This window comes from Bubalus kerabau, chromosome 10, assembly GCF_029407905.1.
Source record: "Bubalus kerabau isolate K-KA32 ecotype Philippines breed swamp buffalo chromosome 10, PCC_UOA_SB_1v2, whole genome shotgun sequence".
NCBI lineage: Eukaryota > Metazoa > Chordata > Mammalia > Artiodactyla > Bovidae > Bubalus > Bubalus kerabau.
The window spans coordinates 90,173,537-90,195,682 of record NC_073633.1 but is presented as its reverse complement, the minus strand read 5'-3'; the positions used below and the strand labels follow the sequence as shown (position 1 = coordinate 90,195,682).

The 22,146-nt window shown below is 52.8% G+C and overlaps 1 protein-coding gene across 3 annotated transcripts in view; it reads left to right on the top strand.

The window, feature by feature from the left end:
- Window positions 1–22,146, top strand: part of MIDEAS (mitotic deacetylase associated SANT domain protein) — a 72,172-nt gene that overhangs the window by 22,265 nt on the left and 27,761 nt on the right. Inside the window, exon 1 of one of the 3 annotated variants that reach the window (XM_055538605.1) lies at window positions 9,277–9,650. The exons of the other annotated variants lie outside the window; for them this stretch is intronic. The gene's annotated coding sequence lies outside the window, so the exon portion shown is untranslated. Of the gene's footprint in view, window positions 1–9,276; window positions 9,651–22,146 lie in introns of those variants that run through there. 3 annotated transcript variants of the gene reach the window in all.

The following is a 22,146-nucleotide window of genomic DNA, read 5'->3' as shown; positions in this document are numbered from 1 at the left end:
AGGTTTGTCGGGGTCAGAGGGAAACTGGAGAGCGTGTGGGCCCAGGGCTTACCTGGATACTCACGAGGGTACTCAGGCCAGTTTCATGTCCTTCCTGTCACACAGGCTTGTATGTGGGTGTCACTCAGGTTGTGCGTTGGTGTGGAAGCAGAGATGAGGAATATCTACGTGCTTCTCTTGAATATCGTGTTCATTCTTCAATGCTGTGGTCCCATTCCCATCCCCTACAGTGATCTCGAGCCAACTCCAAAGGGACCATTGCTGGTTGGTGTACTAACTGATACAGAATCTAAGTAACAGGCTATCTTCCTGAGCCCAGGACCCAGCACTAACTGCTCGTCTCAGTTCCCTAATTTAGAGACCACGTGCGTGCCCCAGGGTTGTCAGCAGCTCAATTTCTTGTAGCTTGAAACACATTTCCATAGAAACATGCTAAAAATGGTGGTTGAGCTGGTTCCTAGGCTAGCCCGCAAAGAGCCCCAGTGTCACCTACGAAGTTGCTGAAATAAGGTATTAGTAAAATTGAGAGCGCAAATGCAGCAGTATTAAGAGCTAGCACCCAGGACTCTGGAGGTTAAATGGTGCGGGTTTATTTGTGTCACTTTGTTTCTTGGGCAGAAGTGTCTTTCAGAGCCCTCCTCCTGCCCACAGTCATAACCCTTCCTCTCCCAGTTTACATTCCTTCTTCCTTCCTCATCAAGGCAGGGGGCAGGACCTACCTGTGCCTGGGACATGGGCTGGGGTATGTTTATAATGAGGGAATTCTGTCCAAAGGCCTTTACATCATCAATATCATCATTACCATCATCATCATTATCATCATCATCATTATTTAAACCATCTTGATCAACTTAACAGAATAAACATTACACCTTGGCAATTTGCACTGTTTGGAATTTTCTGATGGCTGCAAAATGTTCCTACGGAGTTTTAACATAGTTAAAAAGTCCCCCTCTACTATTTTTTGTTCTGATTCTGTCACTTAACATGAGTTCATCGAATGGTTTCATCAGATTGTTTCCTCGTGTCAACCTTTTGTATTTCATTCTGTTACCATACCATACTGTAATCTGAATGGAGTTCCATTTGGGGGGAGTCTAAATACAGGCTCCTATGAGCCTCTTTTATAAAAACTCCTTTGAGATGGTAGTTTGAGTTGTTTTCATGGGATCTGGTCTCCTGACTGTAATAACCTGATCAAGTCTTCAACTCTTGCAACACAATGCGGAATCACATTCTAGAAGGATCTGAGCAGTTTACAGCAGCACCTCAGTGTATCTGCAGCTGTTTCCTGATGACCTGCCAACAGCAGCTTTCTTGTTAATTTATTTACTTATTTTCACGTTGACTCGGGTCATAATGGCTCCTTAATGGTGTTGTAATTTGCATATCTCAAATTGCTGCTGAGACCCGGCATTTTTCCTCCTGATGATTTACTGTTTGTCTTTCCTTATGTGTCAAACTGTGCTCTTCTGTGACTGCAGAGCCTCCCCTGCTTACAATTTATCTCCTCAGAACCACTTTCCTGTTGGGAAATACAAAGTCCTGCCTTCCTCCCTGCCTCCTGGATGGGGCCCCGCCCCTCGACCTGGGATAACTCCTCTCCACATCTGCCTGGACTGAGGCTCTGGGTGGGGGTGGGAGGTACCAACGAAGGGGGTGCTGTGCCTGTGATGGAAGCAGAGGGGAGGTAGGTGCCAGGCAGGGGCTTGCCTGCTGGTTCTGAAATAGGTTCATTAAAGTGACCTCCTTGGAGGGAGGCTGTGCTGGGAGATTCTGGGAGGAGCCAAAGGCAGGTAAGGGCTGCAGAGGGCACCTGAGTGCATCTGGTTTAAGGATCACCCACTGAAAGGCTGGTAGGGAGTAGGGGGATCTCAATAACAGGACGGCTGGGTGCAAGAGAACAGCACAGGCTAGATGATAAATGACAGTGACCCGTGGCCTAGGAAGGGGTGGAATCTGGAAAATTGGAACGTGTACCTCCCATCACAGTGCCTGGCACAGCTACTTGACTCCACCCCGGAGAAGGAGGGCCCAATGTAAGCAATGTTCCTTTTTTGTTTTTGTTTTTTTTTAATGATAAACCAGAAATCCCGATTTTTAACTTAAATCTCCTGATTTAAATAAATGTTTAGAAATACATTTAATTCAATAAAAATAAAATACATTATATAGGTCAAATGCAGTGTATCTGGGAATGAGCCTGGCTTGTGAGCCTCCAACCTGTGGCCCCTCATTACTTGATGGTTTTTCTGGGAAAACAGACCCAGGGAGGCATCCTCATATATCAGAGATCAGGACTCAGAAAGCCCGGCCGTCAAGTACCATCTGTCTGACCTTGGAAGAGCTGTTTAACTTTATCTATAAAAAAGAGGATAATGGCTTCCTCGGGGTGCTGGGTGGACCCGTTGGGGTTGCATCATGTCAAGCATTTAGTATATGCTCAGTTAATGTGTTGATAGGTCCTGCATGGGGTCATCTGGAAAATTAAGGGAAGAGCTAGGCCCAGAACGTTGCTCTCCTGACTCCTTGTTCAGAGCTTGTTTCACATCACATTGGCCTGCTTTCATGGGAATTTTCAGAGATGTCCAGACACAGGGGTCCTTCTGACCTCTGGGAAAATACAAGTCACTTTATAAGAGCTTGCCTGACAGTTACTGAGCTCATGTAATGGGACTTAGTTCTGTGGGCTTTGCCTTGCAGTCCCCAGAACCCAGGAGATCCACTCTCAGTAGCAGTAGTAATAATAATAATAATAATAATAACATACAGGGAATTCCCTGGCAGTCCAGTGGTTAAGGCCCAATATTTTCACTGCCAGGGGCTGGGTTCGATCCCTGGTTGGGGAAGTAAGATCTTGCAAGCTGTGTGGCAAATAATAATAATAAATAATACCATATACCATTGACCCTAAGAAGCCAATGATTGTGAAACAACCATTATTTTATGCAAACTATGAAAAAGAAAATGCTGCTAGTTAAACCATGATGTGCTGTCAATTGTAAGATGCATCCTGATTTCAGAGATATTAAAATGGGGGAAATGTGCATCTTAGAGTGGAAGAAACAGAATGGTAATAAAGTAGTGATAGTAAGTTACATCTTATTGCTTACCTCAAATTTTCACAAATATTATTTTATTTGTGCATTTATCAACAGGCATTTAATTTACTAAGCACCCACCATGTATAGGCACCAGGGATACGCGGTGACTCAGGCCTGGGCTGTGCACTTCAGAAGCTCTGATCCTAGTAGGGAGATGGTACAGGAAGCAGCTGTAGAACAATGTGTAAGGGACGGAGGCAAGAAAAACAGAGAATGCCATGGGAGTTAGGATTGAGCGCGGCTGTTTTGATCCTTAGGGGCAGAGACCGAGACAATTGGAAGTGCCTGGGATTGACAGGAAGTTCTCTGAGGGCTTCCCAGGTAGCTCAGTGGATAAAGAATCCACCTGCAGTGCACCAGACTCAGGCAGATGTGGGTTCGATCCCTGGGTCAGGAAGATCCCCTGAAGGAGGGCACGGCAACCCACTCCAGTATTCTTGCCTGGAGAATCCCATGGACAGAGGAGCCTGGCTGGCTGCAGTTCATGGGGTCACAAAGAGCCAGACACGACTGAAGCGACTGAGCACGCACGCGGAGGAGGAAGGGAGTGAGCAAAGCGGATCTTGGCTGAGGAAGAAGCTAAGCAAGGAAGGATGTGTTGCAGCTGGAACTAGCTTCAGCCAGATGCCACAGGGAGGCCTGCAGTTGGCATTGCACTAGCACAGATATGCTCCCACCTTGAGGGAAGGGGGGCCCATCTTTTGGACCCACCCCTCTCTGACACCACCCCACCCCCACCCCCAGTCAATCATTGCCTGCAGTGCTCTCTCCCAGGAAGGGTTCCCTTTGAGAAGGGAGCAACTGTGAGCCCTTAGCAGCCGACACTCAACAGTAGCTGGGGAATGGTGTACCAGCCTGATAAAAGGGGATCTGGGGTTGGGGGGCCTCCAGCAGTGTTCACTGCAGTGGCCGTCCTCTGCTTGAAGGAGTCAAGGAAGGCTTCCTAGAAGAACTACCATTAAGCTCAAGTCAAGAGCAGGGTAAAGTTTACCTGTGGATACAAGGAGGAGAAGCATATGGGAGAAAGCAGATGTCTTGGGGAACTAGGTTGTTTGACTGGGTGGGCCTGGGGCTGGGAAGTCGGGCAGAGCCAGATCGTTCCAGAACCGCAGGTGACTGGCTAACAGCTTTTTGCAGCAGGTCATGGGAGCTTTTTTTTTGGCTGCACCACGTGGCACGTGGAATCCTTTTTCCCCCGACCAGGGAGTGAACTCGCGTTGCCTGCATTACCAGGAAGATTCTTAATCATTGGATCATCAGGGAAGTCTGGTGGGAGCTATTGAAAAGGGATGTGATCACTCTGATGGCAGTATGGGTGATAAATATCCTAGACTAGGAGAGGAGAAAAAATGGTAGCCAATACTTAGGAAAGACTTAATGTATACCATTGTTTTAAGCTCTTATCATCCCCATTTTGCACATGAGAAAAACCAAGGGGTTAAGTAAGTTGCTCAAGGTCATCAAGCTAGTATGAGCCAAGAATTGGACTCAGGTCTCAGCCTGTGCTCTTAACCTGTACATTCTCATGAATATGAATTTTGGCTTCTAGTCCAAGATGCATCATTTGTATTTGTTTACATTTAAAAATAAGGCTTTAGAAAACTGCCCAGTGCATACACTGGATCTCAGGGGTCCTGTTCCTCCTGACCCACAGCCATAAGGTAGGGAAGCCGAGTTCCAGAGAACAGCCCATCAAGGAGTCTGTTCTGGGGCTGGTTTTGCAGGGGGCGTTGGACTGTGCTGAAACGAAGCCTTTGGGAAGCTGGCAGCTCTGGTTCTGTGAAGAAAGGGCGTTTCTGTTTGTGGCCCTGCCAGACCGCCCTCCCTGGCGGCCACACCTGTTTTGTCTTTCTCCCTATCCCCGGCCAGACGTCTGTCCCAGAGCGACAGCAGCAACTGGGGACATCTGCAGAAGCTCCCTCTTGGGCCTGACAAAGGCACTCAGAACCTGGCCCAGGCCTGCAAGAGAGGGAGGTGGAGGCGGGGGTCAGTGGATGGGCCCCAGTGTGAGGACAGGCTGCTGGGGCCGACGCGGCCCTGCCCGGAACAGGTGAGGTCAGTGTGAACTCAGGTGGAGGGCCCCCTGGGTTCTCAAGGGCAGAAGAGAAGGCCGTGCAGGGACTTGTCAGCATACAGCCCCTTAACTTCACAGCTGGGGTTTCGAGCCCTCTGCTCCCTCGGAAAGGATGTGGCCAAAAAAGGGTGTGAAGAGAAGGCACAGGCGTCAAAGGAGTGTCCCTGCTGGGGACGGGTGGGCATGCAGTGGAAAAGTTTGGAGGGAAGGACCCAAAGGAGCTGGGCAGAAGCCTTGGAGAGACACCTGGAAGGGACACTGAGTCAGCGCTGCAGAGTGTCTCTGGGCACCCCAGGCTGATGGGGTGGACCTGGGGTCTTTTCAGAGGAAACAGAATCTTGGCGAGGTTCTCAAAAGGGAAAAGCTAATTTTGGGAGAAGAGGATCTAGGATACAATAGTAAAAAAAAAAATTGTAACCTCGTATAGGTACACGGCATGATACAGCTATAAAACCATTTTTGTCTTTGTGATTCTCTAAATCCCTAGAAGGTGGCATTCTTTTATGGTTGTGTCGCAAATACTTTACAGTGTATCTCACAGGGACCCAGAACTAAGTGTCAACTTCCCTAAGATCACACAGTGGATTGGCTTTAGTTAGGCAGGATCCAGACTCAGTCCTGGTTCTTTCTACATACAGCCTTGTCTTTCTTCTGTTGTAACTGTAGGTCATGAGGTCCCAGAGGTAGGTAGTCCCTTTATTCTGAAAAGGGAAGTAACAACAGGACACAAGGCATGTTAGGGACATAAGGTGGACTTGAGATTTCCTCAAAGGTATTTGTACTCTCAACTCCCCACATTCCCGCAAAGGTTGGTTATTCACTTAAACACACTATGTGTGCTGGCCTGGATGGAAAGTCCTGATAGAGAAAGCACAGTGGAAAAAGGACTGGAAAGCAGGCATGGGGTTTGGGGTGAAGAAAACTGTTTTAAATGAATGATGGAAACAAGGTTAATGGAGGCAGGGGGACGGGTGGTGAGAACCTAGCTTCCATGGAAGCTTCTTTTTATCTTTTAGTAAGAGTTTTATTGGGATAGAATTCACATACCACAGTATTCCCCCATGCAAGCTTCTTCATGGTCTCAGGTTGTCCCAGAAGAGGATACGAATGATGACCACTCAGGGCAGTGAGGGATAACTCGGTGCAGAGTCCAGAGAGCCGATGCTGTTCCTGGAAGCCTCTTGAATGCCATATTCTATGAGTTTGAGATCCTGTCAAGGGTGCTTTGCTTCCTGGAGTGTTTCTCAGCAGATGCACTCCCTGGGACCTGGAGCTCTGTGCTCTTTGCTGTAGTTTATAGCTTGCTGGTGAAGAAGAGCCTGCTCTCTGGGTAAGGTCCCTGGACCATCTGTCTCTTTTTTTCTTTTCTTCCGCAATCGGCACCCTTTTTAGTTGCACCTGTAGGAAGGGTTAGAGCTTCTAGAACCAAAACTTTCACTTCACATGTCAGTGATTCTGCACTGTCATATCTGCAGCAAAACTGACCTCCAGGGCCTTCCTGGAAGAGCTGCAGCTTTCTTTACACATTCTCATCTGCCGGCCTTTGGGAGGGAGACTTCTGCCAGGCAGGCGCCATCTGGGACAGTCTTGGGCCCTCCTCCCCTCCATGCGCACATGCCCCTTCTCCCTCTCTTCCTTTGTGAGTGAGAGCTACTCCAAGATGAGCAGGGCTGTTCCAGGTCACTGACTCCTGTTTCTGATGCATCCTGCCATCCACCCCTGCTCCCTGTGCTGCTTCCTGGGCCCAGCCCAGCAGCCCGGCATGGGATAGGGAGGGAGTCCTGGCGGGACAAGGCTGAGGAGTGCCCTTTGGAATGGCTCCCACTTGTTCCCTGGAGGCTGGGCTCTGGCTCCGTGGTGGCAGGCTCTTTTAGGAATGTGCTCCCCAGCCAGGGTTCTGGAGGGGAACATCCCTGGGCTGGTCTGCACTAGCTCTTTGAAGGGCTGGCTCTGGGCTGGCCCAAGCCCACTTCTGGGGACCAGGCCCAAGGGGGAGGTCAGGATGGCTGCAGGTTTGCAGAGGAACCTGGCAGCAGTGAGCACCAGAGACCAGGTGGGTTTGCTTTGGTTCCCTCACTTGGCTGAGGTGTCAGTGGGAAGGAAAACATCAGACAAATGGAAAAAACAAAAAAGATTTTGCACAGAACCTCTGCCAGGAGTCCCGGGAGTCCAGCCTCTACTTGGGGGCCTGCATGCCTGAGCACCTCAGTCCTTCAGTGACTCACTGCCTTTCTCTGGGTGAGATGGGAAGAGGAAGAGAGGTGACAAACTATTGGCTTGCCTTGTGATCTTGTGTAAGTCACTCGACCTCTCTGAACCTCAGTGTTCTCATCCATAAACTGAGTGAGTTGAAACTTCTCATACACACAGGGTTGTTAAGTAGGCTGTGTGGGGGGACATGCTTTGAGAATTGCCAGGAACAATACTGTCAGAGCAGATGCTAAATCTGAGAGCCTGGGCTTTTCTTTGTTGGAGGTGGTTTCCCTGGCTCCTCTATTCATTTTTTGGCAATCACAGAATCACGGATTTTAAACTGGAAGGAATTTTAAGAGGTCATCGGGTCCAGTCCCCTGACATAATTATCTTTATTTTGCAGATAAAACTAAGTTGTCATTACTGTGACATATGTGTAAATAAGCCCTTTTCCTCCTGGGTAAGGTGTGAGCTCCAGTTGCACACAGGGGCTCCCACCAGCGAAAGGGTGGAAGAAGACAGGAAGGTCATGCCTCTTAGAAGCAAGAGTGGGGTTTTGAAGGTTTCTAGGCAGAACGTACGAGTATGTCAAGGCTGTATATTGTCCCCCTGCTTATTTAACTTCTATGCAGAGTACAACATGAAAAACGCTGGGCTGGAAGAAGCACAAGCTAGACTCAAGACTGCTGGGAGAAATATCAATAACCTCAGATATGCAGATGACACCACTGTCTCTGTCATCCACTGGGGGCAGGGGGAGGGCCAGGGTGGGGAAGGGCCTTGCCCTGCAGGCTCAGAAGGGCGGTGAGAATCGCATTCTGCTGCCCCTCCCCTTCCCCTTGAGAAAGCAAAGGATGCACCTGCCTCTCAGGACTGGCCACAGGGGAGCAGCGGCTGCTGCCAGGACACAGTATATTATTCAGTGGCTTTTCCTTCAAAGAAAAATCTCCTTCTGACCCATCTCCTTGGTAAAAACAAAAACAAATGAAAAGAGCCAGGGAAAATGGGCTCCCTCCCCAGGACTTACTCCTGGCCCTGGAGCCTCACTGTAAGGATACTTGGGGGCCAGCAAGAACCACCTGAGTAGCAGAAATGTTTCCCATCTTCCTCACCAGTTGAGGAGGCATCGCGGGATGGCATCAGGTGATGGCAGGAAAGGTAGGGGAACTACAGGCAGGCAGCCCAAAGCTGTCCAACTCTGGCCTCAGTTGCTAGAATTAAACCGAGGCGCTTTTTACATCTAGGTAATCGAGACATGGGTCTTTTAGGAGCTGGGACCAGTCTCTCAATAACTTTAACACCGCTAGCCAAAAAGGGAAGCTGGGGGAGAGTGTTAATAAAGTGCCTTGGAGAGGACTGCGCGTGCCCTACCGTATCCAAAACCAGAGTTTTCTTTGTGGAAGAAAGCGACTTGTGTCCTCCCCCAGCATCACACACAGACTTTCCTGGCAGGCCCGATGGGTTTCCAAACATTTCGTCACCGTCTCCTCCTGACCTTGGTGTGAAAGGAACGAGCCGCGTGGCCTGTTGGTTCCAGCAAAGCCATCGGGGGGCACCGTTCCTGGGCTGGGGGAGGGTGGCGACAGTCTCTGGAGTGGAGGTGAGGTCTGCTGGAAATCCCCAGCCGGGGCAGCCGCCGGAGGTTTAAAGACGCCTTCCCCTGCCTTATTTGGTCTCAGGAAGTAGGCGGTGCCGGGCCTGCTGGCAGAGAGGCCGACCCGAGACAGTTGTGCTGATGAAGTGGTAGAGCTGGTTCCTGCTCGCCGCCGTGCCGCGCGCGCCGGCCGGCCGCTGGGCGCTCCGCGCTCCCAGCCCGGAGTTGTGCAATCCTTTGTAGCACGCCAGAGAGTCCTCCTCCTTCGCTGTTGCCTCTCGCCCTCTCTCTCTCTCTTTTTTTTTTTTTTTTTTCAAGCTGTGAGCTCAACCGATGAGTCAGAGCAGTGCAATCCTGACACTGCATCGCAGGACTGGGGGTGACACGGAGGGAGGGAGAGCGATCGCGAGGCGGAAACCACGGGCGCGGAGTGCGTCGAGGCTCCTGCGCCGCAAGCAAGGGGTGACAACCCGCGCGTCCCGCCCGGGCCCCTCCAGCAAACTTCCCAGCCTTGGGAGGCGCGGGCTGGCGGAAACGCTGAGAGCGCCGCGGGGCGGCGGCGGAGGCGCCTGTTTGTTTTTAAAATCGGGAGTGCGTGCAGGCGGCTGGAGCCTGGGAGGCGACCGAAGGCGGCGGCCCGCGGCGGAAAAAGGACAGCCGATGCGGGAGCTCGGGCAGGAGCGGGGTAAGTGGGGCTGCCAGGCCGGCGGCCGAGGCCTGCACGCGGCTCGGCGCAGAGCCCGCCCTGGCGGCGGCGACAGCCAAGGGATCCCGGGCTCGCGCGAGGAGAGGCGGCTGCTGGGCGCGCGGGCTGCAGGTTTGCAGGCGCGGCCCGGAGCGGGGTCGCCGGGCGGCGGCAACTTCTGCGGCCCGGGCGGCGGGGGAAGCGCGCGCGTGTACGTGCGTTTGCCGCCCCGCCGCGCGCCCCTCCGCGGCCCGCGCCCCTGGGCCCGCAGCGGCGTGTGCAGCGCCGACCCGCCGTGTTTGTGCAGCTACGCAGTTCGCGCGCGGCCCCCGCCCACCCAGGCGCGGCCCCGACAGGAAAACCCTCCCAAGCCGCCGGGCACACGGTGGCGGCCGCGGCAGGCTCAGGAATACGGCTGCTCCTCTGCCTGAGCGAAACGTGGTGTCCTACGGGACTCGCTTGCATGACCTAGCCGGGTTCCAGGAGGCGCGGGGCGGGGTGGGGGTGGCTCGCGAGCTGCGGGAACTTGGCGCGGGAGCCTTTCCCCTTGCACCGGAGAGTGGACGTGGAAACTGCGCCCGCGCTCGGAGTTTTGGGGACGGAGGTGGTGGGGAACCGGAGCTAGTGCAGCAGAGGCCTAAGCTGGAGCGTTGCGGGCAGGCGGAGCGGCCTCACCCCGGCCCTGCTGGCGCACCTCGGACCTGTTACCCCGTGGTCGCCCCCGTGCGCCCCGCGCCGCTCGGGCCTGCGGAGCCCTCCCGCCGCCTCACCTGGTGGTGGTGCGTTTGGTGGTTCCCGTGCGGAGCTCGGGAGCCCGGGTCTTTTTCTGGACCCTGCGTATGGCCGGCTTGGTGGAGGTGGTCACACGAGTCTTTCACTTAACTCATGCAGGAGCGCTTGCACCTCCAGGGCCCCCCACCCAGGCTTCTGGATTTAAGGACCTGGGGCTTTCAAGCCTCAACCCCAAGGAAGCCTCAGGAAGCCAGGCCTGGAGGAGGTGCCTGCCAGCCTAAGCGGGGCTCGGGGTTGGGGCGGGGGAGGGGGGGGGCGCGGGTAGCCTGGGTATTCCAGCCCAGCCTCGAGAGTGAGCTGCTGGAAGGATGAAAGGGGAAGTTCCTCTCCCCCATTTAAAACTTTGTCGGTCACAAACTTTAGTGGCTACTTCCTGCTTCCACCATCCCACCGGGACCTAGGTGCCAGCCTGTGGAGCCTTGCTCAGGGGACGGTGGGCTGGGCGAGAGCTGGCTGGCCTTGATTGACTATGGAGGCCACCTAGGCACGTGTGTGCAGAGGATCCCTGTTGGCAGTGGTGACCCGGGCGGGGAAGAGGGGGGAGGGGAGGTCTGGCTTGCTCCAGCAGGGGGAGCCTGCCTGGTGGCCTCCTGGAGGTCTGGCCTCTGCTGGGCCCTGCAGCTCCAGGACTGAGGCTGGAGCCTTGATGGAGGAGGATGAACCGCAGCTCTGCGGAGAAGCCTCTCTTTCCTTGTGGGGGCCGGCTGAGGCAAGGAAATCATCTGTCTTGCTCCAGAACCCCCCAGTGATGGTGTGCACATGCCGCTTTCGAGTCAGAGAAATGTACCATTTTCATAGGTGGTTAGAAGGCTTCAGGAGGAAGGGGAAAGGAGAAGCCATCCCTGGTTGGAAATTCATGGATCCTTTTTTTTTCCTACGGCTCTGGACAGTGAATAATAGGAGTGTAAACATTCAATTACTGTGATAAACCATCTCATCGCATGTCTCTGGCCCAGTCTCCTCTCTAATTGGATTGGCCTCTGGCAGGTTACTCTGGTCTGAGTAGCTCCCAGGGGCCAGGGGGGTGAAGAACCTGGAGGGTTCCTTCTCTTCCCACTCTACCAGCCACGCAGCTCGCTCTGGGAAGACCTGACTGCTGCCAGTGTGGCCTCTCCAAGCATCAGGGAGAACCCACTCTCTTTCTGGCTCTGTCAGCCCCTCACCTTCCACCCTCCCATCCCCCTCAACTGGAAAGAGTGCCCTGGAGTGCTCGTGGGGATAAGAATTCAGCTTTTAAATGTGGAATTTAAAAATAGCTTGAGTGTTTAGCCCTGTGGGCCACTGTTTTTAATAAATGGAGAAAAATAAAAAGGCAATATGCAGTTACGGATTTCAGCTGAAGGCCTCCTGTGGTAGGGGAACTCAGGGAAGGGCTGCCCAGTGGAGCCAAGGCCTTTGGGCCCGCTGAGTGGGAGAAGGATTGGGGGAGGAGGATACACAGAGCAGAGTATACTGGAATGGGGAGTGGGATCAGTCCAGGAATCTTGGCTTTGACAACCCTTCTGATGCAGTTTGGTCTCACAGAAGGAGCCCTTGCTCCTGGTGCAATGAGGATGACCACAAGTAGTGGAGAGACTCCGGCTTATCCTTGTAATCCTGTTTCAAATGCCATTTCTTTGGAAAAGCTTCAGCCTTCTTCTGAATACTCCTTATATAGTCATTTGTGTACCTACTGTAGGGCCATGGTCCAAACACAGACTGGGAGCTAGAGTTTCTATACCTTCATAGAATTGCAGTGAGGATTTTGCAGTTTAGTATCTATACATCAAATGTTGAAAGCTCGTTTCAGCATTGCCATAGCTCGCTCTAGTATATGCTATATGTTGTTCCCATAGTGTCCGACATCTAGTATTTAGCTAAACAAGGGAATGAAAGATCTCCGTCCAAAAACTGTAAACTTAGCATGTGGAGGGCCCAGTGAGTCTGGCTGCTGGAGTTCATACTGTGCCATTGGTTTCAAAGGAGTTGGTCCATGTGTGATTTGGATACTGGTGAACCCAGTCTTCTGGCACTGCCGAATGGCTGGCCTTCTGGAGAGTGTGTCCCAGTAATTCTGACCCCAAAGGGACCTCAGAATGAAAGGGTACTGGAGCCTCCTGCCTGAGAATCTGCTAACCTGGGCATTTCCTTTGGCCAGGACAGTTGGCACCCTTCCTGTGTGTGCATGCATTAGTATAGAAGCAGCCTGGGGCCTCCACTCTTCCCGGACACTCCAGAGGCTCCAGAAAATGCAGCCAGGGGTTGAGTTCCATTGGAAGACTAGCTTTTGCATGGGATCACCCTGCCTGGATGGGGCTGAACTAAACTCTTCCAGTTGGGCTGGAGCTGGGTGGAGTGTGCTGAAATCCCCAGTTCTTACTTACGGGATCTGCATTTGCATTCAAAGCAACATTCAGGATACCGTGAGACTGTGAGCTCATTTTATGAATCAGAAGCATTACAGCATAAGTTCGGTGTTGGAAACTGCTCTTTGGAATCCAGATCACCCTCCCTCCACCCCCAACAACATGCACACTTATAGGGCCCTCACGGTCACATACCTGGGAACAATAACAGTTAGCAGGGCAGCAGCAGTTTAGATTCCAGAGCCATCAAGCAAAACTTGTCCACACCTACTTCCGTCCACACACTCCGAGCACCACTCCTGGATGGCATGTGGACAGTAGCTGGACAGTGATTCTGAAGGAAGCCTGGCAGGCACAAGTGAACGAGGCCCCGGCCTACCTGGGTTTGTTCTTCAGCTTCCCCGCTTGCCGTGAGGCTCAGCGTTGATTACCTTCCTGAACCTCAGTTTCCCCACCTATAAAATGGGAAGAATAATAATTCCTCATGGGGTTGCTGTGAAGGTTGAACAAGATCATGCATGCAAAGTGACTGACCTGTAGCAGGTACTCAACAGATGACGGCCAGCATCTCACCAGTTCCTGCCGCAGCCAGCTCCTGTGTGCCTTTTGCTCCTTCCAGGGAAGGGGACAGGAAAGGTGTGCTGCTTGTGATAGGGTGCCAGGATTCCAGGCCACTGGGGCTTGTGGAAATGAAGCTCCTATTCGAACTTCCTAAGCCTTGGGCGGAACTGCATGATACACTCCTGCCTAGACCAGCCCAGACCCTGCTGCCTGGGTCCTTTTGCAAGGTGTTGTGTCCCTGCAGCCGATGGTTAAGGGCTCAACTTCCCAGAGATCAGACTGTGCTCTCAGGAACCTACCCGCCCAGGCCTCAGGCTGAACTGCTCACGTGGGTGGGAGGAAGGCTGCTTTCTCAGTCAGGGAAAAAGTCCCCTTGTCTTTGCTTCACCTGAAGCCTCTCAGTGTGACCTCAGTGGAGGTTTGGGGTGGAGCCTAGGGTGGGAGTTGCTCCTAAGAGCACCTTGGCTCTTTCAGCAATTGAAGTAACAGAGGCAGAGTGGGAGGGTATGTGTGGGAGGGCCACCAAGGTATTATATAAGAAGAAAGTTGCCACGTGTGGGAAGAGAGCTGGGGTTCTGCAGGGGTGAGGGTCAGGGGCTCCCTGAGGGACTGGACTTGCTAGCTGTGGTTTTCGGGGACGGGTGGGGAGGACAGGGAGCTGGAGGCCGGAGGCGTCCCTGGCAGTGGTTGTTGATTGTGCTCTTCCTGGAACAGAGCCTGGTACTATGGCCAGGCGGAAGGCGCTCCCTGTACCCTCTGCCTTTCTCTCCAGCCACAGGGAGCTCGCGGTGAGAGCTATTTTTTTCCAGGCAATGCTTCTTCCTCCAGGAGTCTCAGGAATGGAGGAGGGGAGCAGCCAGGGCAGGTTTGTCCAGGTCTAAGCTTGGAGAGAGGGAAGTACAATAAATAGGCTTGCAGCCAAAAGGGGGTTCCCTCTGGAAGGCCACCCATCTCCTCCGGGGAGGTGGGGTCAAGAGAGAAAGGCAAATGGTGAGGGATTTCGATTCCTAGCTTTTTCCAGCAGCCGGGTGGACAGAGGCCCTAAGCCAGCCTTCTGTTGCCAGATTTTGCCAGCTGTTTGGAGGGGAAGGCCCTGGAGCTCAGAAAGGAGCTTAGAAACAGTCAGAGTGATAACTCAAAGAGTCCCAAGAGTGCGTGTGGGCTGGCCTCCTTCCGCCTTCCTCCTGCTTTTCCTCCACCTTCTCTTCTTCTTCCCAGCCTGCTGGCAGCTCTTGGGGCACACCTGGCTGGCCTCAGATCCTCTTTCCCACCTGACCTGGCTCTGTCTGACCCCTTCAGCCAGCCCTGGATCATCGTTCTGGGCTCCCCAGCTTCCAGGAGTCATCCCAGAGCTGGAAAAACACTTTGAGACAGTCCTTCACGTTCAGAGAGGGAAGCTGGAAAGCAGCGAGTTCCTTGAGGTTCCACAGACTGTCCCCACTTTCACTTTAGGAAGGGGGATAGGCTCCCGTGTCCTGTCCCTGGTCCCCTACCCTGCCCCTCCCAGGGCTGCTTCAGTGCAGGAAGAGCCCAGAGGAATACTGTCTCGGCTCCTGGGTGTGGCCCCGTCTTCGGCTGGCTCCATAGTTATTTATTTGTCTGTGTGTGTGTATGTGTGAGTGAGTTTTGCGGTTGGGAGACTAGATCTGACTGAAAGCAGAAGTACCCACGCTCTGTGCGCTCTGCAGCATGCAGATTGGCCAGAACAGGACAGTCAGGAGAGGAAGACATGGGCAGAGGCCCCTCTGCTCAGTGGCTGCTGCTGCTCTTTTTAATCCCTGCTCAGCGCTTGCACACTTGAGCGTAAACAGCCCTTCCATGTTGCTAGCAGCTGCCTTTCCTTGCTGGCTTTGGGCAGAAGAGCTGCCAAAAATAACCAGGCGGGCACTTCTACTTGTGGGACACTCACTGTGGTGGCCTCGGGGCAGGCCTCCTTGCTCCCTGCAGGCCCCAGGGCCTCCGGTATCCCTGCCCAGACTGTCTGTGGCTGACTGCAGCACCCCCCCCCCCCACCCCCCGCACCCCAGCCACAAGACTCCCTCAAGTGATTGCACTTTCCCTTTTATTGCTGTGAGAGGGAGCCCAGGAGAGTGGAGGCACCATTACGTGCTTGGAAGCCCTGCCAGGTTTCATCCAGGGGCTCTTGTCCCACCATGTCCCTGCAGGCCCTGTTGACACAGCTGGGGACGTCTGGGGAGGCCTGTGCTGAGTGCTCCTCCTGGGCCCCTGGGGCCCTGGGCCAGATGCCTGCAGAGCCCAGTGCTGTTGCCAGGACTCCTGGTCCCCCATCTTCTTCCTGCCTGGCCAGTCCTGCTCTCAGCTGACTGGGGAACTGGAAGGGTCAGGCCATTTTGTTGCCCTCCAGGTGTTGAAGATGAATCATGAATGATCTGCCCCTGCCCAGCAAGGGCGAATGAAATCATACTTATTGAGCTCTTACTTTGTGCCAGACACTTCATATATATACATACATGTATATATATGTATAATCCTCATTTAATCCTGCAGTAATACGTGGTAAAGATATTATGCCCACTTACTGGTAGGGAAACTGAGGCCCACAGAGAGGCAGGTGATTGGAGAAGCCGGGACACCTTCTGTTTGACCCCAAAGCCCTGCCTTTTTATCAGGCAGCTCCCATACCTCTCCAGGCTGTTTTCACGTGCACAGGGAACAATGCTTTGACCCTTGGAATGAAGTGTTGATGGTAGGAATTCAGGCACCATTAGACTGGCTGATAGGGGAAATATTTTGGGCAGGGAAGGGTGGGGAAGACCCCTCTGAGGCCTTTCTCTCCAAACTTTACAGGCCAGCCAGAAGCCCAGCCTGAGCCACCAGGCCCTGCTGCGGAGGTCGATAGATACATAGGGGTTAGCTGTGTGTGTGTGTGTGTGTTGGGGGGGTGGGGTGTGCAGTGGTGGATTGCTGGGAAGTCACTCATGCATGAGAGGAGTGGCAAGTAAGTTTAGGCCTCCCAGAGACCTTCCAAGCATCTCCTCCTCCCCAAATATCCCAGCCACTGTTTGTCCTGAGAACAGCTCTGGGGCCACAGGCTGGGGTTAGGTGGGATCTTGGGCCTCCCTTCCTGGCTACTGAGTGTGACCCCAGGGCCCATCGTTCCAACTGACTTGGCCCAGGTCCCAGAGAGCCCGGTTGGTGTGTACTTGGGGCTTGGGCTGGATGCTCTGCCTGTGCTGGGTGCCAAAAGCCTCTGGGTGTATTTCAGGAACAATAAAGAATAAATCAACACAGGAGAAAAGGGCCTGCAGCAGCTGCTCAGAGACCCGGAGAAACGCAAGGAATGTGTGAGCTTTTGGCAGAGGCCCTGCATCTTGACCGGGGCCTGAGAAAGGCCGTGGCGCTGACTGGACGGCTGGACGAGTGAGGCAGGCGGCTGGCACCGTGCCCGCTCCGCAGCCCACCTGGGAGGCCCCAGGCAGCCGTGCTGAGAGCCCGCATGCTTGCTGGCAGCAAGGTTTTGTGCTTCTTGATCGCTGACAGGTATTGGAGAGCCGTATTGTCCCCATTCTTATCCTCCAAACCAGCAGGGTGCCCCCTACAAAAAAAAAAAACAACCTCCCTTTCCTCCCTGCCCCCAGGCCATCAGGTAGGTGTTGGTTCCTTCTAGGGCGGACCAGGCGGGAGAGCCGGAGCTGATTAGACACACACCTAGACACCCGCCTCCCCTTCCTCCCAAGATGGAGAGGCTGCAGTGGCAGGTCTGAGAGAGCGCTGAGTCTGAGAACATCCCCTGGAGACCCTGACCGTGTGTTCTTGGCCAAGTCATGTTACCTCTCAGGATTTCAGTCCCATCAGCCATGAAATCAAGATTCGGACCAATGGTTTTTGGGGTGGCCTTGGGCATCTGTCTCCTTTACTCAGTTTGCACGGGGAACAACCTTTATTTGGAGATTTCACTTCTTGCGAAGAAACCCTTCTGAGAGTCCCGTGCAGAGAGGTGCTGGGGCTGATGCTCAGCGCCCTGGGTGGGGGCCATTGGCACTAGTAAGGAACCCAAGCATGGACTGACTTGACCCAGATTTCAGGGTGCCCGGGGGAGGGGGCAGGAACCCCGAGCCCCCATGGGGATTTGAGGCAAGTCACGGCTTTATTTTTAAAGAGCTGTTGGCCGACCGTGGGTGTGGGGCTGGAGCGTGTGGGAGGGATGTGGCTTCCTCTTAAACTGAAGATGTTGAGCTTTACACGTCGGCCCAGTGATGGTGATCACCAGTAGTAGCGTCTTCATCTTCAAAAGCCACTGGCCTCCCAGGCCTGGCTCACTCACCTTTCCTGACCAGCCACGCTTCCAGGACATGACAGTGGTTTTCAGGCCAGCTGAAGCCAGGGAGAAGATGGAAACAGCCCAGAGGCTGCTGCCATCCATCCCAAAGAGCCTGAGGTGCACCCCAGCAGGAGACTGAGCCTGCGGCCCTGCAGATGGGGCTCTGGGTTCCAGTCCTGGCGTGGCCTCTGTACTGCCGTGACCTCAACTCTTCGGGTGCCTCTCTGAGAAGGGAGAGTGTCGTCATACCCACCTTATCTTGAGGATTTAACGGGATCCTGGTGTAGGGTGCTCAGCACCATGCTTAGCACACAGTAGTGCCCTCTAGAAATGTCGGAGGTAGTGATGATGGTGAAATAGAAACCTTATTTTTGCGATGTTGGGCTCCAAGCCCTGCCTCGTATCTTGCCAAAAGGTGGGGCCTCCTAAATGGTGGCATGAAGTATTGTTATTGGCATCCTTGATTCTTGCTCCTGGCTGTGTATCTGCAGGCAAGTTTCTTTCCTTCTCTGGGCTCTTTGTGGAATTGAATTGAGTGAACTGTGACATCCCTTGAGATTTGAAATCTGTTTAGCTTCTCCAGCTGTTGCTCTGCTTTGGTGGTTGGCTCTGAAGAGAGGCACAAGCCGTCTTTCTCCATGTGTTGTGGAGACCCTTATTCCGGAGGGTGATCCTGCTGACTCTGCAGCTCCCAACTCATCCTCATAGTCCTCCCACCTCAAAGCATTATGGGCTCTCCTAACTTCCCACAACATGATTTGAGACTTTTTCGTGGAATTATGATAAAAGACCAGGTACTTTAAAGGCAGACGACAAGATTTTGAATCTTGCTTCTGCCACCTTAATAACAGAGCCTCAGTTTCCTTCTGTAGCATGGGGACAGTGAGAAGATGCCTGGGTAGGGAGATTGTGTTTGTAGATTAGGATATGTCAACTGCCTGGCATGGGGGAAGTCCTCGGTAAATGTTAGCTTCCTTCTTTGGGGGAAACATCTGCCTTTTGGACATTCGGTAGATTGGCTGGGGGGAGTGAAATATTTGCTTGTGACCATTTTCCCAGGGAGAAGCGGGGCTGGTTAACAAGTTGTGATAGCCCTAAAGGGCTGTCCCTCCCCAGCTTGTTTGATTCTGGGATCAAGCCTGGGGCTGGGGTCACTTTCAGTGTGTGTCTGGGGTGGTGGCTGGGAGAGGGGCTACCCAAGCATTTGCAAAAGTCTGAGATCTCTGGCTTCCTAGGGCTGTGCAGAAGGTGTGGGGAACATGGTCTCAGTAAGGGAATGGCCCTTCTGAGCTGTGAGAACTTGACAAGTTACTTCTAAGCTTCATTTCCTGTAAATTCCCCAAATTTCCTTCTATTTTTGGTTTCTGATTTTATCTCATTTCAATTGGAGAACACACTTTGTATGACTTCAGTGCTTTCAGATTTACTGCGGCTTGTTTCATGGCCTAATTTATGATCCTTCCAGGAGAATATTCTGTGTCCCCTCGAGAAGAATGTGTATTCTCCTGTTGTTGGGTGAAATGTTCTATGGATATCTGTTAGGTCTCTTTGCTTAATAGTGTTCAAGTCTTCCGTTTCTTTGTTGATCTTTTGTTTAACTGTTCTATCCACTCTTGAAAGTGAAGGCTTCAGATATTATTGTTGAACTGTCTGTTTTCCCATTCAGTTTTGAAAGTTTTTGATTCATGTGTTTTGGGGGCTCTGTTGTTAGGCACAAATACGTTTATAATATCCTGTTGATGAATAGACACTTTTACCATTATGAAACATCCTCCTTTGTCTCTAAGAGTTTTTGTCTTAAAGTCTAATATTAGCTGAACCATTCCAGCTCTCTTTTGGTTACTGTTAGCACGGTATACTTTTTTTCCCCTCCTTTTACTTTCAACCTATGTGTGTCTTTGAATATAAAGTGTGTGGCTCTTGTTAACAGTTGGATCATGGTTTGGTTTTGTTTTTAATCTATTTCCCCAACCTGTGCCTTTTAATTGGGGTGTTTAATCTGTTTACCTTTAAAATAATTATTGAAAAGATTGGATTATATGTCTGCCATTTTTGCTGTTTGATTACCGTGTCTGATGTCTTTTTTTTTTGTTCCTCTATTACTATATTATTTTGTTTTGTGTTAAATAGATATCACTCCAGACCTGTAAAATGGGACAAAGAAGAATAAGGGTTAAATAAGATGTTGCCTGCGGTGTGCTCAGCACAGTGTCTGCCAGGTAGTAAAAGCTCAGGTGGGGCTTAGGCCCTGTAAGAGCCACAGTCAGCCCTAGGGCTCCTGGGACCCCTCATGCCTCCTGGGCAGGGTACGGTGATCTGGCTGGTGGCTCCCAGGGGAGTGAGATGCAGTAGGTCCTTGGAAACTGCCCCGGGCCAGGATCTGACCTCTATTCTTTCCTCTGCTCCAGCACCCAGGCAGCCCCTGGGCTGCTCAGAAAGCACTGCAGATTTCCCCACCTGGAGCCTGTACCCCGTTACCAGACCCGTTACCAGACCCGTGAACCAATCTCTCAGGGTGGGTTTGAGAACCACTGCTCAGCACTGACAGGTAGTAGAGTGTGATAGAGACCTGATGGCAGGCTTGGGTTAGAATCCTGGCTCTTCCCTTGGGACCTCAGGCTGTGACCTGGTAGAAGTTACTTTTCAGAGCTAACCTTTCCTCCTTTCTCAGGTGGGAATAAGTGGTTGTACAAGTAAGCAATACTCACACTCATTGGACACATGAGCAGAGCTAGTGGCTACTCTGTATTGTGGCAGTTGCTTGTCACAAAAGTGATTCCTGGACGCAGGCCTTGGTCCCCCTCTCCCTTGCTCCTAAATTCCTCAAAGGCAGAAGAAACCAATGAGTGGTGGGTTCTAGAGCAGACATGTTTACCTGACAACCAGTTCACTGTTTCCTTTCCATTGGGCCACGTTGCCTCCAGGCCCTGCTTCTCCCCGCCTTGCTGCAGAAATGGAAGGGAACTGAAGAAGCCTTGTGGTCACGTGGTTAACACCGAGTAAAAGCATGCAGATTCAGAAAGGGTGCGAACAGTGTGTGCTGGAGGGCTGCCTGGAGGAGGTAGGCTTTGAAGGGAGGCAGGTTGTCAGAGTGGCAGCAGGGCTTCCAGGCAGAGCGAACTGCTCCAGCCAAGGTTCAAAGTCAGGGAATTCTTCCCAGGGTCACCTGTTCTCTGCATGTATCTCGAGCCCCAGGACGGGCTACCTTGCATTATAATATATTTGTGTTTCTGTTCTTCTCCCGCACTGGACTGGTAGCTCTGTGTGGGTAGGGACTGTACCTCATCTCCTGTGTCTCCTCAGAGCCTGGCTTATAGCCAGTTTTCACCAAATGCTTGTTGAGTGGATGAAGGGACCGTGGGCAAACCTGCAGGGCTACAGAAGGGTGTGTGTATGAGAGAGAAGGGGAGCAGGCAGGGCAGGGCCACGATGAGGGAGGTCCCTGCGAGTGGCCTTCTCTGTATGTTAGTCTGGGGCAGAATCTGGCACTGGGGCTCAGGCACAGACTCCAGGGAGCCCTGCCCTAGACCTGCCAGCAAGCCAGGCCCTTCCAGAAGAGGAGCCAGGCCCTTCCAGAAGGGGAGGGTGGAGTTGGAGCAGCCTCTGGTGGTGTGAACGCTGTAGGGCCTAGAGACAGTTGTGAAGTCCCCATGAAGCCGTCTCCAGAGGCTCAGTCACTGAAGGGCTGGCCGCAGGGACACTTGCTTTGTCTCTTCTGGAGACAGCCCAAGCCTGCCAGCTTCTACTTTCCCCCTCCCCCCCGGAAGTCCCGAGTGCTGTAGAAGGGGATTTCCTGAGCTGCCTGTGGTCCTCGGTGGCCCTTGCCCAGGAGGAAAGCAGGCCAATCCCCCCTCCGAGTGTGGACAAAAGGTGGACCAGGAGCTCAGTCCTTTCCAGGCTCTGCCTCGACCTCGAAGTTTTCTCTCTGCCTCAGCTTCCCTGCTGTAAAACGATCTGGGTGTTCCGACTTTCTCAGATATCCTGGGGGTGTTTGTAGGGACAGTAGGGGACGGGATGATAAAGGGAGATGCCTGAATGAAGCCCCATAGTGGGTGCCTCCTATGGCAGAGGATTTCCTCTCACTTGTATCCCTTTAAAAGCATCTCTGTGTTGGCATTGTTACAGTCCAAGCTCAAACTGCAGGCAGCTCGAACCCTGGCCAAGCCTCTGAGCCTGTCCAGCTTCACAGCTGGGACCCCTGGGACTCGTGACACCCTGGCCTGTCAGCCTGACCTCTGCATTTCAAGGCTGAGGTTCAGTCTGGAGAAGTGATAATCCGAGGACTCTCTCTGGGCTGGGAACAGGCAGATCATGGGTCTGCTCTCTTACACCCCCAGGGGAACTGACACTTGTGGGAGGCAGGTCCTCATCTCTGTGGCTGGCATCTCCTTCCTTATTGGTTTTGCATGCCTCCTGAGAACAGGACTTGTGTGTCCAGTGGCTTGGAAAAATGGGGCCCTTCAGCCTGGGTGTGAACTTCCAGTTAGAGAGGGGCACACAGCACTGCAAATGATTA